The sequence below is a fragment of the Carassius carassius genome, chromosome 7, assembly GCF_963082965.1.
Source record: "Carassius carassius chromosome 7, fCarCar2.1, whole genome shotgun sequence".
In the NCBI taxonomy this organism is placed as follows: domain Eukaryota; kingdom Metazoa; phylum Chordata; class Actinopteri; order Cypriniformes; family Cyprinidae; genus Carassius; species Carassius carassius.
In genome coordinates, this window is record NC_081761.1 from 8,589,334 (window position 1) to 8,609,135 (window position 19,802).

The 19,802-nt window shown below is 36.7% G+C and overlaps 1 long non-coding RNA gene across 1 annotated transcript in view; it reads right to left on the reverse strand.

Moving 5' to 3' along the window:
- LOC132143030 (uncharacterized) overlaps positions 1–19,539 on the reverse strand; it is a 59,098-nt gene extending 39,559 nt beyond the window's left edge. Inside the window, exons 1-3 of the long non-coding RNA XR_009434157.1 lie at positions 19,318–19,539; positions 17,942–18,009; positions 17,754–17,855 (exon numbers count right to left, since the gene is read on the reverse strand). This is a non-coding gene — a long non-coding RNA (uncharacterized LOC132143030). The remainder of the gene's footprint in view (positions 1–17,753; positions 17,856–17,941; positions 18,010–19,317) is intronic.
- Between the last annotated feature and the right edge of the window lie 263 nt (positions 19,540–19,802).

Consider the following 19,802-nt stretch of genomic DNA (forward strand, 5'->3'; position numbering starts at 1 on the left):
TAATAAACTAAAGCACTGAATAAGAAATGTACAATTAGACGAGACATATGCGATCCTGCGGCATGCTGTATTCATGAGCTTCATGACCTCTGAAACGCTGCCTGAAAGGTCATTAAGCACATATGATTTTCATATGTATAACTGGAAGATTATTGACTCGGTTGTTTTTAGAAGTTGGCTATAGAAATATAATTTGATTTCAAACTTATTCTGACTAAGATGTCAGCTAATTAACCTAACTACACTTTCTAGACAAGACGTCTTACAGACCAAGCTCAAATGAAATAAACTTAAATGTCTGAACTAGTCACCTAATTTTGAGAAGTACAGTAGTTAGTAAGTTTTAATCTACTATAAGACTAGGTGTGAGATTTTGAATACCCAAAGTGACATGAAAAGGATTTTTTTTTTACAGAGCTTTAGTTATACCTTTGATTTTTAATACCTTGCACATAAAAGTACATTTCTAAATGCCCTATGAATTGCACCCATGCAAGTAACAAAACAGGTTACGTGACTGCCCAGTTGAAAAGATCAGCTTAAACCAGCACAAACCTTCAGGAAGGTCTACTGTCACTTTGGTTGGTGCTCTTACAGTTAATCATCCAGAATATTCTTTCTGATGAAGCTGGTTGACCAAGGACACTCTAGATAAGCTATTTAAGAAGGTATATAGGGCCCCAAGCATCCAAAACACAACATATGTTGGGGACCAATGCGAGTCTTTCCAGCAGAATTAATATCATATGTGAACCTGGACCACAATTTTAATTGGTCGAGATACAACTTCTTGAAAATCTGAAATCTGAGGGTGAAAAAAAAAAATCTAAATATTGAAAAAATCCCATTTAAAGTTGTCCAAATTAAGTCATTAGCAATGAATATTACTAATCAAAAATTAAGTTTTGATACTGAGGTTACTGAAATCATGCCTTCTTTCTTTGTGTGAACATCTGGGTGACATTATGCAAATATTTCCACATGTGATGTAGATATGTGGGGGTGTGTTTAAACGTGGGATTTTAGGAGGGCATGGCAGAGTCTTAACTTTAATAAAGAATATCACTTTGGATTTGAGACTTTAGTCTTTGCAACTTTACAGATCTTCATGCACCAAGTGCTTGTAACACTCCAAAGAGAAAGGAAAAATTTAAATCGCATCATATGACCCCTTTAATAGGCAAAATGTAAAAAATGTATAATGCCTTCACACGTGACATTTTAATGACAAAAATCACAGAATAGGCCGGTGTTTCCATTAAAAAAAATTTTGGCCAATCAGTGACACATTATCTCCATTAGTGGTGCATATCGATCAGAGGTCGTCCATTATGACTTCGGGTAAATTTGCACCCGAGACATAGCTAGAAATTATCTCCACCTAATAACTACACACACACACACACAACCCAAGAGATAACCACAGCTCTTCTTACACTCTAATCAACAAAACAGTCCTCGATCTTTGTCTCTCTCTCTCAGGGAGCTATCTCTTTGGCTTTCAGTGGGTAGTCTATCTAAATAGCACCCTATTGTCTTTAATTCCATTTTGATCCTATTATAGGAGGGAAGTGTCTTAAATAAGCTCTTTCAGCCCTAAATGGCTCTGTGAGCCCTCTGTCTGGTGGACAATTAGTAGGGCACAACAGCCCACACTACAGAGAGACAATAAACCAAGTGGGTTTATTGAATTGAATCTCATGACACAAAATGAAGCTAAACTATTAGGCGTTGGGTTTAGCGAGAAGACAGCGGATGTCCTAATTAAACTGACACCCCGTCTAAATTATCTGTGTGGAGATGGACTGAATCATTGCAATGGTGCACACAAACTAGCACCTCTCCACAGGTGCTGAAGGACTACACGAGCAGGCGTCGTCTCTACGAACTGAACATACAGAGAACATGAAGTCGGAACTCAAATGTGGATTTGCTAATGAGGGTTTTATGTGTCAGGTGTGCAGACCACCCACATTCATATTAATCCGACTGGAGAGAGAACAAATGATATCTGATGAATACGGATCAGAACTCCTACAAACTAAAAGACAAATATCAGCTTTAAAACATCATCAGGGAGATATTTTGGGTGCAAAAAAAATAAAACTAAAAAAGGAAGAGAACAAGGAAGAGAAATGGAGAGGCAAGCATTTCACATCTCTCATGAAATCACTGGGAGACTGCAAATATCCAGCCCAGCTTAGCTAACATCTCACTGTTTAAACACTTTGCATGTTAAAAATGACCACATCAAGTGAACACATTAAAACAAGCATGTAAGAGGGGAAAAGAGACAAGCAGTATTTCACAGGTACCTTGCTGTCTGAAGCTAGTGCTCAGTGGCATTACTCTGATGAAAAAAAAAAAGAAAGAAAGAAAAGAAATGGTGGCTGATCTGTGGAAAATGATAAAATATAAAATATATAAAGATTAAAAAAAGAAACAACAAATATTGCAAATTAATCATACAAGGTCAAGTTGAGCGCATGTATTGTGTGCATATGATATACTGCACACTTTCACAAATTTTGTTGGTAAGTGTGGATTTCAACGCGTTACTGTTATTTTAGAATCAAACTACAGTTTTTTTGTTAATATATTGCAATAGATTGTATTTTTATACTAGTCTCTGTTTTTCATTTTTATTCTAGTTAAAGGAGCTATGTGGAGGTTTTTACTTAAAAAAAATCTTTAAGATAGAGTTTTCATTTGTACATGTATGGGCCAAAAAATGATGTAAAAAAAAGAATGACACCTCGACTGTCCACCACGGTTGCCTCTATTAGCCTGTAGGCTCAATTGTGTGTGGAGGAGTCGGCCCCGAATTGGCGCGAAAATTCACAAAATGTGACGTCATGCGCGTTCTCGTCTACTTGGGCTTACAACCGTACGGCACGCCAGCCATTATAGTAAGCAGCGGCAATAGTGTTTTCAAATGGATTCTGCGGATGGAAAGAAGCGACCAGCCTCCAGCACAATTCAGACACCCACGGACACTCCTCGTAAGTAAAAAAAAAAAAAAAAAAGAGCATGCGCACTGAGAACGAGCATGAGACTGGCTGCAGTTCCTCTAATGGCCACTGGTGTCAGTAACTGTTAGAAATTTCAGAACCTACGCAATGCTCCTTTAAAAGTTTAGTAATTTTGTTGTGCGTTTTTGTGTATTTTTTTTTATTTAGTTATTTTAAAAAAGGTTTATTACATTTAGTTTATTTAGGTTTAGTTATTTAGTATTTCAAGTACAACTAAATGGAAATGTTGCTAATGTACTGAAAAATAAGCTTAAGTTGTATATTTATTTTACATTAAACATTTTGTTTCAAGTAATTAAAATTATTTATTTATTTTACAGTTTTAGTTTTAGTTAATAACAAGCCTACCAAGCATACAGAAAATGTACATACCATACATAATATTATAAACTTATATTATATTTACTGGTAAGAGTAGTGTGTTGTATACCATTCCGAACAAAGTCATTAAAGCCCCATTCACATCAAGGATGATAACTATAAAGATAACGAGAAAGATATAGTCCTTAAAATATTAAAATATTAGCTTAAAAGGCTTATAGATATTAAAGAATAGCAGAGTCCATACCACAGCTATAACAATAAAGGCACAGAGAAACAATATCTTTGGGATCACTTTCAGAATATTTTTTTTTTCAGCTGATGAACAATACAAACTTTGACAGCCAATCAGAATCCACCCTGCTATAACAAGCTCAAGAATCTAAAGCGGCAGACAAGTGTGCACTTAGAAAACAGACGATACTGTCTGCTGGTGTGGATGCGAATATCTTTATAGTTATCTTTATAGTTAAAGCAAATTAAACAAAAACAGGAAGCTGCATTTGTGTGCTCTTTTGAAACAAGACACATTTTTCCTAAAGCTGCTTAAGAATTTACCCTTCTCGCTCTCTCTGTTTATAGTATATTTAGAAAAAGTATTGCTGATAGTGAACAGCAGAGAGAGGACTGTTATTAAGACCTGTCTGCTTTTATTACAGTGGCTCAGGAGGCACACGTGGGACAGGTTATAGCCAACCTGAATGGCTGTGATAAATTCAGGCCTGAGCACAGGAGACAGATTAAATTCAGTCAGGGCCCAGTCGATGGCTCTGTATTAAACGACAATGGAAGAGAAGGATAAAACAGAATGTCACCAATATGGTTATTAACTGGAATCAGTCTCTGTGAACGAGTCAGACAGTTAGCATATACTGATAATGGGACATAGGAGAGAGAGAGATGATGGGAGAAAGCGGGAAAAATGAGGAGAGAAAGGAATAAGAAGTCAGACACTGAAGAGAAAGGAAAGAGGGAATGGTTTAGATGGTAATAATGTCAGAGCCATGACGCAGTAGTCTGACCTGCGATTTGTTTTGATCCCACTTGCCATAGTGTCTCATTCCTACGGTCAGTGTTGGGGAGTAACTAGTTACATGTAACGGCGTTACGTAATTTAATTACAAAATAAATGTAACAGTAATCAGTAACAGTTACTAAGAAAAAATGAGTAATTAAATTACAGTTACTTATGAAAATTGTAACGATTACAAAGAGGATTACATTTGAATATTTACACACATCCACATAGGCTACATCTTATTTCTTTCCCAAATTGCACTAAGACATATGGCCCATAATCTCCGAGACGCGGAAAACACATTCGAATCCAGTCATAAAAATGGAATTCAGCCTATAACGCGGACGCAATATGCAACATTTTGGACGAATAAATCAAAAGTAGGTCAGTACACTTGAATCAAAACCCGATATGGACTGATGTCTGTGAATATTAAGCCGCAAAAAGACTGAATATGAATCCTGCACGTTCTGCGTGTCTGTGGAAATCAGGCGCTGACTGGACATCGGGAGAACCGGGACTATTCCCGGTGGCCTGGCAGACGATTTGGCCTTCTACTTTAATATTGTTATTGTATAATTGCAGGCCGAATATACTAAAGCGATTATTTCCGAATCCGCCATTCGATAATTAAATTTCTAATAAATCATGAATCGGTTAGTCGTGACTGGCAATGGTTGGGCTCGCGCGCTCTCCGCGCCTCCGCCGAACGGTTTGGATCAGACTCAGAGTAATCAATGCGAGAGATAAAGACCGGAGTGAACTGTGTAAGGGCACAGCTGGAGCAGAGAAGCGACACTTCTGTTCAGGGTTTCAGGTGCAGGTCAGTTTCATCTGTAAATATGCTAATGTAGTTTTGTCTTTGTTTACTTAGTCAAGCAGCAGCAGCACATTGCTCGCAATCACTCAAAATACTGTATAAACGACGTCATTATTATCTATTGTAATGTTACAGTAGTAAGTTAGCAGACAAATCATCATATTTTATCATAGGTTTAGGGGGAGCTAGTGGATACAAAAACACAACCCTTAGGAAAATTAATGTAGCCTATGGTATGGCACTAACCGTGGTTTAATTATGGAATTTGTAGTAAAAATAAATACAAGTGGTAATTCATTTGCCAAAAAAACAAAATTGCACTTACAAAACATGGTAAAAGTCAAATAAAAATCTTCAGTATTAAAGTCATGAGGGAGATGGGTGGATAATGGAAGTGAAGGTGCAGTTCAGGAGAGAACTCTTAATTACGTTGCATGTCCCCAACCTAAGGATTCAAATCTTTTTCATGTCAGATCCATACACAAAATAGTGTTGTCCATGTTTCAGAATGGGTTGTGGGTGTATGAGTGTGAGATTTCCCAGCCTATTTTTTTTCCCAGTCCGCCCCTCATGGAAATTAATCTCTAGAACAGTCACTTCATGAGCATTTTTTACTTATTTTGAGAAACTATCATCATATCATATACAAAGAGACAGCAGTGTTTCAGAAAGACACCAATGTTTCAGGAGTTTAGTACACAAAATAGGACACATGCTTATTAGATAACCGTATTTGAGTTGATGTATATGCTTTTATTAAACCATTGTTAGATGCAGTTAGATGCCTGTAGTTATGCAAAGATTTGGTTTCAAAAACAGTATCTATAAACTATTTCTTTTGATTTTAAATCTGCTTTGAACTGCAGATCAATCTCTAAGTAAAAGGCAGTACTAAAGTCTGATTGTGTGGTGGATGTGTTCAAATGTGATCATCTTAATTTAAGTGATGAAGGATGGTGAAAGTCTGACAGTATTGAGCACTACTGTAAGGTTAAACCTGCATGGTGTAAAATGGTTGAAGATGATTAACAGTTGCAAATTAACATTCATTAGAAATTTATAAAAGTAATCAAAATGTACTCAAAAGTAATTAGTTACATTACTTTATTAAAGTAATTAAAAAAGTTACACTACTATTACATTTTAAATAGGGTAACTTGTAATCTGTAACCTATTACATTTCCAAAGTAACCTTCCCAACACTGCCTACGGTGCCCTTAAGGTGACTTGACAGTTCAGTCGTTGCCACGACATAATAACTTGTGGGAACGTGATAATATTGCATGGCCACGAGATATTAATTTGTGGGAACGTCATATTAACTCGTGGGAATGTCATATGTCGTGGCCACGAGATCATTTTGTCGAGGTAACGACATCCTTATGTCGTGGCCTCGAGATGCTATGTTGAGGGAACAACATCCATTTCTCGTGGCCACGACTTCTTATGTTGAGGGAACGACATGTTTTTCTCGTGGCCACGAGTTTAATCCGTAAACAAACCTGCGTGACCATAGCAAACCGGGATTATCAGAGATGGATTCATTCATATTTTATTTTGAATTACGAAATTATTATATTATTTATACATATAAAATTTATGCATTTACATTATGACATTTTATATTAATGTCGAGCATTTACAGTATGCTATTATTTATAAAAGTATTCAGAATGTTAAGTAAAGAGATCGAAATTGAAGCAAAAAAAAAGAATATAAACGAAATAAAAAAATAACCAATAATAGGCTAATAATAATAATAATGTACACATATTATGGGGAAAGACTATCAGTTAATGGACTTACAAGACTGTAGGATGGATAAAAAAAAAAAGTTTTTATAATTTTAGTATGCACTTTATGTAATATTTATGATAAACTTCATTTGAATGCTGACAATCACATGTAATACAGCCCAGTAGCCAAAGCATATGATTAATATAATAATTACTTAATTCAAGATAAAATATTAATGAATCCATCTCTGATAACCCCGGGTTGCTATGGTCACGCAGGTTTTTTTTTTACACATTAAACTCGTAGCCACGAGAAAAACATGTCCTTCCCTCAACATAAGAAGTCGTGGCCACGAGAAATGGATGTTGTTCCCTCAACATAGCATCTCAAGGCCACGACATAAAAATGATCTCGTGGTCACGACATAATATGATGTTCCCACGAGTTAATATCTCGTGACCACGACATATTATCACGTTCCCACAAGTTATTATGTCGTGGCCACGACAAAACTAAGTAAACCGAACAAGTCACCTTACGGGCACCATACATTCCCATACTTATTTGCTGTCCACACTTATATGTTGGTCTTGTTGTGAAGAATTCATATTTGCATGTTATTCCAAAGGGATGTAGGGGGTTCAGGGACTAAGATGTACCTTGTGTAAAGGGATCATATGACGTTACTAAAAAGAACATTATTTTGTGTATTTGGTATAATGCAATGCGTTTATGTAGTTTTATTTTCTATATATTGGAACTATCCCGCCCCCTCACCCAAGATGAGTGTGAAAATAGATTTTACATATGAAATATAATGGTTTATTTAAAAAATGTAGTTGCCAAAATGCATAAGCTTTCTAGCATTAATATGATGCTATAGCAACAATTTAGGACAGTCCGTTTCTAGGGCTGGGTAAAAAAATAGACTTTTCGATTAATCGTTTTTTAAAATGTGGTCAATTCAAAATCGATTCTCAAAGGCCATGAATCGTTTTTTTTCCATATTTATTTCCGCAGACATTGAACGTAAGATTAGCGTTAATCTAATTACAAATCTTCTCCACTAGATGTCACCCTCTTATGTGCCTTGTGCGATGTTACCAACGAACCTGTCATTCCTTCATTCAGTTTAAAGCAGTGGTCTTCAACCTGCGGCCCGTCACGAATTCAAATGCGGCCCAACATATGCTGAACACACACACACACACACACAAAACTTTTGCAACTCACTTGAAGAAGTTCAAGCAAATGGACACACCATATACTATGCAGCAATCATCCTTAATCTAAGAAATGTGGCAAAACATCTCTGGAGAGAACCTCATATTATTAAATTCAAAAGTGCTTTCCATATTTGGATCAACATAGGCTACATTTGTGAACGCACATTTTCTGCAATGTCGCGAGTCAAGTCATGCTCCCATGCGCGTCTTACAGACTGCATCTTAAAGCCTCTGTTAAACTTTCTGTGTCTGCGAGTCCGCTATGGACCGCTAGGTAGGCGTGACAAAAATCATCGGCGAGTGTGTGCCGAGGCTCTGAGCAGACGACCGCGCGGACAGATGTGTGTGGTCAGTAGTCTTCAAAAGCACAATTGCACATGTTCAGGCAATGTGAAGAAGCCCATTGCCAACCGAACCTGTGCAATCCGTCAATAAACAATATAAAGACAGCGATGTGCAATGATTCTGGGCAACTGTTTGTTTACATGTTTGTTGCAGAGCGGACCATCAGCGTATGCTTTCGGAAGTATAAATGGAAGAAGTCTGCATCAGCGCTGGCCATGTCTGCGTCCGGATTGCTCATGCGGAAAGTATAACACAGGCTTTACAATCACAACTTCATTGTGCTGTTACTACATCGAGCCGAATTTCACAAAATTGTTCAGCTCCCGACAGAATCAGGTGTAGTAGAATTATTTATTTATTTCAATGAATCTAATCGATTAGATATCATAATATTTAGGCTATAATATTATAAATCAGGTTGGTTTGCATTGGTGACGTAATGTGCGTGTGGCCCGCGAGATTTGTATTTGGATCATAATGCGGCCCGGTGGGAAAAAAGGTTGAGAACCACTGGCTTAAAGGGTTTCAGGTGCTTTGTCGACATTGATGCCACCTTCAGATAAAAAGTCAGAGATATGGAAGCATTTTAGATTTTGTAAGCAAGACGTCAAACTTGTATTTATTTAACATAATTGTATGCATTTGAAAATTAGAGCTGGCTTCTGTTTAAATGTATACAAGTGTACCTAAAATAAAAGAGTTTAATATACAGCTTTGTGGCTCTTAATTTCTTTTTATTAATTACCCAATTGTAAACTTATGTTGACTGTTCTTTTTTATACATATAGTATTTGTATTAAATCTATATTCATTGAGTTGAATCAAGAATAGAGTATAGAAAATAGAGCTTAAGATCTTTGCCCGAACCCGACGAGATCCGATCGGACTTCATTTCGATTGGGGCTTCATTTATATCATTTTACACAGGCTCAGGCCGGGCTCGGGCTTGTGCGGTAAATGAGCGGTCATGTAATGCATTTCGATTAGCGCGAGAAAGATGCGAAAATTAATGCGGAGTAGTTGAAACGGAGGCTTTCCTCTGACGATTACGTTTTGGTAGCACCAGCAACTAAAGCAAAGTCTGAGGTTTGGAAAAGTTTTGACCTTGTTTATAATGAGAATCCTCGAATGAGCCAAAGGGTAATATTGCTGGATGCACCATCAGTGAGCGCAGGAACGCGCTGAAGCCATCTAGAGTGGATTCAATCATTTTCCTCCACAAAAACATGTAGGCCTTACCTAATCTTGGTGAGTAAATGTTTTTCAAATAATAACTAAATATTAATAGAGTCTTAAATGCATAATGTAGACAGAGTAGGGTATATATGCTAATGTTGCCATTGTTATTTTATTATGTCAGCTGCTAAGGCGAAGCAAATCCGGCAGAGCCTTTATCTTAATTTCGTTATTGCCAAATACCCATCTTAATTTAGAATTGATCTTAATTAAATTTTTTAAGAAAGACTTGTTTTTATTGGTGCGGCCTATTTATATGTTAAATGAGCCTATACCTAGGGGTATTTATAGAGTGCTGAGATATTACGATGTTACAGAGTGGCTTGGAGTTACTTCCAAGTGGCCTATTACGTTAGTCATGTATAAATTATGTTAAAACATGTATAAATGACAAAAGGCAAAAGAGCGTGCGTGTGTACATTTGAATAATGTCGGGTTGTAAATGGGTTCAGGCTTTTAAAAAGCTGTCAATCAAAATGTACTTGTCGGACTCGAGCTGAAATCGTTCGGGCTCGGGTCCTGTCGGGCTTAACTTTTAAGGCCCGATTACAGCTCTAATAGAAAATCGAATCGAGAATCGAAATCGAATCGATTTGAGAGTTTGTGAATCGAAATCAAATCGATCTGGAACATTTGAATCGATACCCAGCCCTATCCGTTTCACAAAGCCGCATTTTAATTGTTACTCTGACACAAATTTCCACGCAAGCGGTGCAACAAACAAAGCAGCACTACTGAGTAAGCTATGATGAAAATTTTTTTTCATGTTTAATAGAGGGCTAGATGGATACCAGACGTCTTGAATGCTGCATTCTCATCTCAGGTCTTTAGCAGCTTCTTGCGCATAATTCTCGTGCATAGTAGCCTACATCATTCTAAAACACGGCGCTCAAATTCAAAGAAATTCTGCAACTAAAACACATCCTTAGAACTTCCACTGACCTGCCTCGCAACCAAATCTCTATCTGTGTGAACCCTGTATTCTAATAGTTCTAATAATATCGTTCTGACAAATACGTGAATGGGCGACAAGTTTTTCCTTTTTTTTTTTTACTTTTACTCTGTGTTATGTCATCGCCCCCTTTCGTCTCCTCAGCCGCTTTGATCCAGCTCTGGCCGAGTCCCGGCTCAACAATGTAAAACAACCAATGAAACCCATTACAAACGAGGCATTTATTGCATCCAGTGGGGACATAATCACTGCACACATCTGAATATTTGGGTTGAACTGTTCCAGAACAGTATTGTAAATACAACTTAACCATTGATTTCTAGTTTTTTCCTCTTTAGGAAGGCCAAACAAAATGGTTTCGCTTTCACAACAAAACACAGAATCTCCACAACATGGCAGTGGCGAAAACAGAGAATAAAAGTAATGCCTTCTTTTTTTGCGTGAACATTTGGGCGGTGTTATGCAAATCTTCCCACATTGTGATCTAGACATGTGGGGGCGTGTTAAAATGAGCATTTTTAAGAAGGTGCGGTTGACCCTGAACTTGGTAACACTTTACAATACAGTTCATTAGTTAATGTTAGTTGATGTATTAAGGAACATGAACAAACAATGAACAGTATATTTATTACAGTATTTATTAATGTTTTAAATGTTAATAAATGAGAATACAGTCGTTCATTGTCAGTTAACAAGCACAACTGTTGATTTTAATAATGCATTAGTAAATGTTGAAATTAACTAACTAAGAATAATACATGCTGAAGAACTATTATTTATTCTTAGTTCATGCTTACTAAAGCAGTTAATTAATGTTAACTAATGAACCTTATTGTAAAGTGTTACCCTTAACTTTTTTAAGTTTTAAATTTGAGACTTTACTCTTATTTATTTAAAAATAAACAAATAATAAAAAAAAATTGTGGTCAAAAAAATAAAGAAGGGTAAATGGCATTAGGACAATACCAGGGTGAGTAAATGATTATTTAATTTCAGGGTCAACTAACACTTTAATGAAGTCTAAATAATAACAGAACTGGAGAGAGAGAGAGAGAGACAGAGAGAGAGAGAGAGAAAGAAAAGCACATACAAGCACGTTATATTATATTATATTATATTATATTATATTATATTATATTATATTATATTATATTATATTATATTAGTTAGAACATTTCATTATGTTTTCTGCCCTCATTCAAACTGGTAGACACAATTTAATGTGGACTTTAAAAACTACAATAATAATAATAAAAGTTTTGTTGTTATTAATTCATATTAACATCAATATTATCACTAATATTACTGTTTATAATAAATTGTAATAGAGTATGGTTGATCGTAATTATGATGCTGATTATTATGTTAAATAACAAATAAAAATGTAATTTCTCTTTACTGTAATATTTTGTAGTTAAAACATTTTAGCATTTCTGTGATTCATTATTTAGACTTTGCTAAACATAATTATTGTTTTGTGGGATTGGCAACAATGTCACTTGAGCATTCATGCCAGTAAACCATTAATATAATAATAGCTGAATGCGGAATCTTCACTCACTGGAGAAGCGCTGCGAGGAGAGCTGCAGGCATAGAGAGAGAGAGAGAGAGAGAGAGAGAGAGAGAGAGAGAGAGAGAGAGAGAGAGAGAGAGAGAGAGAGAGAGAGAGAGAGAGAGAAAGAGATTGAAAAATGGAGACAGAATGATGGAGATTGATGAAGTGAGTCCAAATAATTGCCAGTTGTCACCTAGACACAGACCCTGATGGACTAATCATACAGCCTACGACAGTGGCATGAACACACACACACACACACATTTCAGTCCTGCTATGTTGTCTATGATAAGTACACTCAGATGTCAAAAAGATGGTTATTATCTGTCTCTCTCACAGTCTACTGTCATTCCTGGTGTATACCTGGACAAAAAGCTCCAGGATCCAACTAATGACCACAACTCATGGAGGAAAAAGACAGGAACACAGCTCAACACGACATGTCTGATCACGTCTAAATCCTTACTTGACCTTGTGTTTTCAACTCACAGATCAACTTAAAACTTTCCTCTCATATTTTAAGGTGTTCTACAAAACAACAGCCTCAAGCCCCTTGGTTACTGTTGCTAGGTCTGAAAGAACATCTCACAGGACTGATTTTTTTGTCTGTAAAATTTGCATATTTGTAATAAAAAAAAAAAATTATATATATATATATATATATATATATATATATATATATATATATATATATATATATATATATATATATAGTGACAATTACTGTGACGACACTAATCAAAACTCAAGACTCAATTGCTTATCACATCAACTCAGAAGCTAAAAAATAGCCTAATTAAAAACATAATTACATTAAAAGTATACATGCATTTACCTTGGAGTCTTTATTGTTATAATTACACTAATTTGGGATGGTCATTAAGTAATAGGCCGGCAAATACCTTTTGTTTCATCTCAAGGTACACTCACACTTTCTCATTTTTTTTATTATTATTATAATTTTTTATTACTTGTAAAACTATGCAAACACACAGGTACTCCATTTAAACATGTGGCAATAGTTGCTAAGGTAATATTTTCAGTTAAGGCAGTGCTTAGTGAATGAAAGTCACAATGAAACTAGTATCTTTTCTTCTTCATTGGGCCAGCTTTCCTCGTTTATTGCTGTATTTTCCAGCTTGTGCACAGAGTTGCATTGGTTACAGCTTGTGGTTGCAATTATAACTTCCTTTTCTGATGCTATAAACAGCATGTACCCCTAAACAGACTTAAAATCTAGTAGATTATATGCCGTAGAGTGTATAAAATGTCAGTAATGTTAATGGAAGACGAATATAAAAAGCCACGACATAAACCTGTTAACCAATATAGTCACTAAAATGACCTGTAAAGCCCTGTAATGTATGTAAATCACTGTATTTTTATGGTAAAGTCGTGTGACCACAGCTACCAAAAAAAAAAAAAAAAAAACGTTTACAGAAGCTTCCCTAATCTCATTCTCCTCCTTCCCCTGTCTCTTTCCTTGTCTTTCACTCTCTCTCTCTCTGTTGGTATCAGGTCCACAAGGTGATGATCTGATTCCAGCACTTGCCAGACAGGAGTCTCCAAGAGGATATCCCTCTCATTTCACACACGCACTCGCTGCAGATGCAGACACACAACACTCGACATCACTAGAACTCTCCCCAGGAGAACCTGATGAAAAAGGAGAGAAGATAACTGCTATACTGAGACGAATGAGAGAGGGATAGCAAGGACAACAGAAAGGGTGAGTGAACAAAAAGATAAGAAAAACAACGTTTAAAGTTTTAGCTTTTTGTAGAAGCAATCAAAATTACTTGTAGCTTCTTTTCTTCCAATGAATGGTGAGCTGAGCATTCAGAAGGTCAGAAGGGTTCAAAAGGGCAGAAAATGAAGCTGTATTTCATAGAACTGCTCCAACTGTTGCACTACAGTCCAAGTGATATTCTTAATGCATAATCTTTCACTCCAGTAAACTTAATTGCTACAGCCGGATGACTGGGTCATTAACCAGATAACCTAATCAGTCTGATTCATGAACAAATCATTCAGACTGGCTTAGTGAACCAAATCAGCTGGTTGACTGAAAGGACCCTGCATAAAACAACTATTTCTGAATCAGACATCTCTATTTCTCTAATCAAAAGGAATGCTAGTGTATAAATGAAGACAGTTTTGTAGCCTGTTTTAACAGATGGCTATTGTATATGGACTACTGTTTTAACCTGGAAAGCGCCGGTCCCTTTTGTAATTGCATGGAGCGACCAGGGAATTTTTTTAAACGTTTTTCCTTTGTGTTGCACAGACAACGTCATACAGGTTTGGAAGGGCATGAGGGTGAGTATAACATGACAGAACACTTTTGGGACAACTATTTCTCTGAAAAGACAGAATAATCATAAATCGGTCTTAGAGGGTACTGGAAAGAAGAGGATGAAAAAGACCTGATAGACAGAGAAAGAAAAAGGCAGAGAAAGAGAGTGCAAACAGAAATGTCCTCATCGTTCAGATCTTGCCAGTACATTCCCTCAGGTTACGAGAAAGCTAGAGAAGAGAGGAAAACGGAGACTCACAGACACAAAAGCTAATATAATGTTTAGCTTTCTTTTGTTTTTATTGTCTGACATTTTTTCCTTCCCCTTGTTTTTTGCCCTACTCTGAACAGGAGCTGCACCTTTGACAGACATTGATTTTTGGAAGAACAGACAGATGAGTCCCACTGTAGGAATGCAGCCAGGAAAGCGAGAGAGGAAAGGGATATGGGAGACAACAGGGAGTGAGACAGAGTTTGTTTGGTGAAAGCAAGACAAATCATCCAGAATGGAGGATCGTTAATGCTAGGCACCCGCGTATAAACACAAGGATATGGAATAGTTCAAAACTGAGGTGAAAGGTCAAACAAGGTCACCTCTATTTTTTTTCTTAAATTACTATAAAGGGCATTTTGGGCTTCAAAACTGATGCATCAGCTAGAAAAGAGGTCTTCAAGGCCAAGAACCTTTGGAGGATAAAGATCCAAGGATCCGTTACAAACTGTGTGCTGGATTTTATCCTTACCTATACTACACATTACATATGATGCTTACAATGTATATTTTAATAACTTTTCAACACTGATGTTATAACCTCGACCTCAGAGGGACAATTAAACATTTAGCATAAAATAAGCTTCTTAACTGCAGCTTTGATGGAAGTTAAACTTATACTGTATTTCTGTTAAGAGCATATTTTCATTTTTAAATGAAAAATTTTAGATAGAAAAATAATTGGTGGACCCCTGCTGTACCACCACCACAGTGACACCACAGTAATTTTAGTTATTTATTCTTAAAAAATTACTACTTTCATAACAATGTTAAAAATTTCTTCTTGTAAATAGCCTACTATGAGATTATTATCATGGCTATATATACAGTTGCTTCTCAATAAATTAGAATGTCATGGAAAAGTTCATTTTCAGCTCAAACTGTTAAACTTGTGTATTAAATAAATTCAATGCACACAGACTGAAGTAGTTAAAGTCTTTGGTTCATTTAATTGGGATGATTTTGGCTCACATTTAACAAAAACCCACCAATTCATTATCTCAACCAATTAGAATACTTCATAAGACAAAAAAAAAAAAAAAACTTTTTAGTGAACTGTCTACCTTCTGGAAAGTATTTTAATTTACTGTAAAAGTACTCAATACTTGGTAGGGGCTCCTTTTGCTTTAATTACTGCCTCAATTCAGCGTGGCATGGAGGTGATCAGTTTGTGGCACTGCTGAGGTGGAATGGATGCCCAGGTTTATTTGACAGTGGCCTTCAGCTCATCTGCATTTTTTGCTCTCTTGTTTCTCATTTTCCATAGATTCTCTATGGGGTTCAGGTCTGGTGAGTTTGCTGGCCAGTCAAGCACACCAACACCATGGTCATTTAACCAACATTTGGTGCTTTTGGCAGTGTGGGCAGGTGCTAAATCCTGCTGGAAAATGAAATCAGCATCTTCAAAAAACTGATGAAGTGCTCCAAAATTACTTGGTAAGGGGTGCAGTGACTTTGGTTTTCAGAAAACACAATGGACCAAAACCAGCAGATGACATTGCACCCCAAATCATCACAGACTGTGGAAACTTAACACTGGAATTCAAGAAACTTGGGCTATGAGCTTCTCCACCCTTCCTCCAGACTCTAGGACCTTGGTTTCCAAATGAATGACAAAAATTGCTCTCATCTGAAAAGAGGACTTTGGACCACTGGGCAACAGTCCAGTTCTTCTTCTTCTCCATAGCCCAGGTAAGACGCCTCTGACGTTGTCTGTGGTTCAGGAAATTCCTTGACACTTCTTTGTGTGGTGTCTCTTGATGCCTTGACTCCAGCCTCAGTCCATTCCTTGTGAAGTTCACTCAAATTCTTGAATTGATTTTGCTTGACAATCCTCACAAAGCTGCGGTTCTCTCGGTTGGTTGTGCATCTTTTTCTTCCACACGTTTTCCTTCCACTCAACTTTCTGTTAACACACTTGGATACAGCACTCTGTGAACAGCCAGCTTCTTTGGCAATGAATGTTTGTGGCTTACCCTCCTTGTGAAGGGTTTCAATGATTGTCTTCTGGACAACTGTCAGATAAGCAGTCTTCCCCATGATTGTGTAGTCTAGTGAACCAAACTGAGAGACCATTTTGAAGGCTCAGGAAATCTTTGCAGGTATTTTGAGTTGATTAGTTGATTGACATGTCACCATATTCTAATTTGGTGAGATTGGAATGGTGAATTGGTGCTTTTTTGGTGAATTTATTTAATACACAAGTTTCACAATTTGAGTTGAATTACTGAAATAAATGAACTTTCCCATGACATTCTAATTTATTGAGATACACCTGTATATATACACATTATTATTATTATTATTATTATTATTATTATGCCACTGCTGTTGTATACCTGTGCAAAATTATGCTAACATATTATCTGTGGTTGTTGGTGTACTGCTATCCAGTTGCTAGGACATCTATAGTTTACTAGTTGCTTACTGCCCAGGGGCTTCGTGTACCTTGGTCAGTGCAAGTCTATGACTTTTTGCAAAAATCACAGACCACTTCATCCTACAACAAACCCCAAAACCTTTAAGCAGTGGTGCTTGCCTTAGCATTAAAAACAATGTTAAGAAAACCTGGACATCTGAAGTCATATATCATAAACGCATTATCTGATATGATAGTGACCTGCAGAAGTCACACACACACACACACACATACACCAAAAGGACATCATGGATTAATAATTATTCTGTTATCAAGTTCTGATATTATCAGTTTATTTCCTCTATTTGTGACATTCACCATCTAGGATAGGGGCCAAACATTTTTCACCAGTCCTTCTTTTGGCTGCACATTATATTTTGAGTTCTCAGGAAAAGATGAATATTGTCCAAGTTTCTCATCTCTGAAGACCTACTGAACCTGTTCCAAAACTTATACTGCTCAAGTACACAAGTTACTTTCAGAACTAAATTTAAACTCAACTCCACACAATTGAACGTGTCTTACCTGACAGCAACACGCATAACATCCTGCTACTGTCATCTCAGTATCGATTGGTCATATGGCAATTCTCCGTCAGCCCCTTCCTTTCATCTGCAGATGCCTGGCCTGACACACAAAAAGAGCAAAAATGTAGCATCTCTGCTTATGCTCAAATGTCTTTTTTGTACACAAAAGTAGAGCAAGCTCCTTACAGCTGTGTAGGAATCGTTGTAATGAGTCCATCTGGATAGCAGACACAAGGCTGCAGGGTGAACAAGGACTGCAGATTGAGAAAACACACACGATCAAGTATGTGCACACAAACGCACACTACATAGCTATCAAACACCCATAGGTCTGCTTGAGAGCATGCTCAGTTATCAATCACACACACGTCTGTAATAGCGCAGACAAACAAATGTCAGAGCTGACAGCATGGCCAGGTTACTCATCCATCAGACAAATAATGCACTGCTTCATGGATCAGATACCTGGACGAGAACCATTCAGTGGTTCTCACAACTAGAAATCTACAGCATTTGAGATTCCCGATGGATTCATGATCTTAAAGGTGGATTTATTCACATCTATCTATCTGTCTATACACAGACACACAGTATAATTCATATACACATATATTAATCATTCAGAATAAGACCAGTAAGATGCATCATTTAATGGTTTTTCAGCAGCATATAGCTTAACTTGTATTTAAATATCAAATTAATTAACTACATTTTATATATTATTTTTAAAGTAGACTACTCACACATTTTATTTTCATTTGCAAAAAAAAAAAAGAAAAAAAATTAAAAAAGAAAAGAAACAAGAAAAAAACATAATAGTTTGTCAATATATGCTATTTGAACCTCCAAAAAAGAAAGGTTTTCGGAAAGAAAGAAAGAAAAAGAAAGAAAGAAAAAATCTATGGAGTAAAAAATAATCAGAAAAAGGTGTCTACTTTAATAACAGATTGATAAAGAGAGAGGGAGAGAGAGAGAAAACACTCAACATGCAAAATTCAAGTCTATTTGAGCTCTGTACAAGCAGACATAAAACACAGACCCTTCTACTCAAAGACCCAGAGGGAGCTGAGAGACAGTTTTGCATACGAGAGCAGAGTCACAGCACCCATGTGGCATTGACAGAGCGCCCTCTGCTGGTGACAGCAAACAAGCCATGACCTCCCATCAGTTACAGACACTGCCACTGATTGGTAACTGAAAATTAGTGAAAACAAATACAACGGCTTATGAATATATTACACTAACATATATGCAATACATTTAAATTATCCAAGCAACTTATCCTGCTCCAAAATACTGATTTTGAAAATAGAACTGATTGGATATACTTCTAGTAGGCTTGTGTATTAGTAGCCTGTGCTACATGAACAGGATCATCGGCGAACTTGAACTTCCTTGAGGTTTTGCTGACTTCTTATACCGGCCCTGAGTGACCCAAATGTGCTGACAGGTCAATGAATCCATATTCAAACGCCAGCCTCAGCCCTTGCTGGGTCTCATTCACTAATAATTGATTACAAATGTTCTCAATTGTGTATATACGTGCATAAATGTGTCCTTACCTTCGTTTTAAGCGTTTGATGAATATGGATTATTTTGAATGAGGGAACTCGTGCCCGCCGTTATTAATTAGCAAAACGTAGGCGTCGCTAAGGCCTCTAGCACAGAATGATTTTGTCTGGAACTGCCAGGGAGTTGAATGTAACTCTAGTGGGAGTTAACTGGGTCAATGTTGGTTAATGTTACTCTTGTAGTTTTCTAGATTAAGGATGGGTAGTTAATAAACTGCTAACTCTTCTCACACAACCATTCCGATAAGCATAGGCGGGGCTGGTAGATACTAAATTCTGATTGGCTCATTATACCAGTCTTGGGAAATGATTGGTTTAGAGAGGCCAAATAGGTTTGCTCAGCAGCATATTAGTTCACTTAATAGACAAGATAGATAAAATAATTATGCACAAAATAATCTATACATCATATGCAAGGTAACATTATTCATTTTGTATTTTAATTAGGATTTTAATTATTTTATTTAATTAGGAAC